Below are 1,248 nucleotides of genomic sequence, written 5' to 3'. Positions count from 1 at the left end.
ATTATCAGACTAGTTGAGAACAGATTGCCTGCAGGCAGATGGAGTAAAGTCCCCTTGGGGACCTTGCCCTCCTCCAGCCAAGGTGGGGCAGCCTTATTGACCTGCTAGAAGAAAGCTGCCTACCTGTAGCCAGAACCTTCCAACCCCACACACAATGTGCGCATTTCTAAGCATCTTGTAAAAGGACTGATATTCTACTCATTGGCAGGCTCAGTCCTCAGGGCAATTAGTAGCCACAGGATGTGGCAATGCACCGCAGTCAGAATCTATGATCAATGATTTTCTTCGGCAGTCATAGTCTTTGTTCACACTAACATGCTTGTCAGGAAGCAACTGCAGCAGGTAGAGGAGGTGACTCCATGGGTAAAGCGCTTGCTGTGCCAGGATGAGGTCATGTGTTCCATCTCCCAGAACCCAAGGGAAAAACGAAACGCTGAGCCTGGTGCACACGCCTGTAACTCCTGCACTGGGGAGATGGGGCCTATTGGTCAGGCCATCTAACTGAAACCACAAGCCTGAGGTTCAGTGAAAGCTCCTGTCTCAAAGAAGTAAGATAGAAAGCAATAGATGAGAGCAACAAACAGGTCTTTCTTGATTAGACGTACACACCCGAATGCACGCACAGAAATTGCTGCAGCCTGTAGGGTTGCTTCACTGTCCCTGTAGTGAGAGGGAAGATGGAAGCCCAGCATCCAACCTGTTGATGGTTGCTTCAGAGTGAGTTATGCAGAACATGCTTAGGAACCCTGAGAACCTCAAAGGAAGCAAAAGACCCACCCATTCAACCATCCATTTCTAACCCAACATGAGTTCCAAAGATGCCTTCAAACAGAAAGCTGGCTGGGTGACCTTGGTAAATTGTATAGCCCTTCTGTGTCTTGAGCTTCCAAGTACTGTGATGAATGAAGAAAACTGAAGTTGAGCACACTGCCTCAATCCCAAGAGTCTTTCCTTAGAGAAAAGTCTGGAATCAGTTTTTCACTTTTTAACACCATGAGCCTCTTCTAGCTGTGAACTTACTACATTTCCTTTCACCTCTGACGGCAGGAAACAGTGGAAAGTGGACATGTCTGTGAAAGGGCCTTTGCCTGGATTAGGGATTTAAAATTCAGTCTCTGCTGCCACATGCTCTACTCTGAGCTGTGGAGAAGAGGGCTTGAATTCAAGACTCTCCGATCATTTCTGTACAGATCTGTCACAGCCAGGATGTTCCAGGCACTTGGAGACCACACTGAACCAGCCACCAGA

Source organism: Mus pahari, chromosome 1 (genome assembly GCF_900095145.1).
Source record: "Mus pahari chromosome 1, PAHARI_EIJ_v1.1, whole genome shotgun sequence".
In the NCBI taxonomy this organism is placed as follows: Eukaryota; Metazoa; Chordata; class Mammalia; order Rodentia; family Muridae; genus Mus; species Mus pahari.
This window is presented reverse-complemented; position numbering follows the sequence as displayed.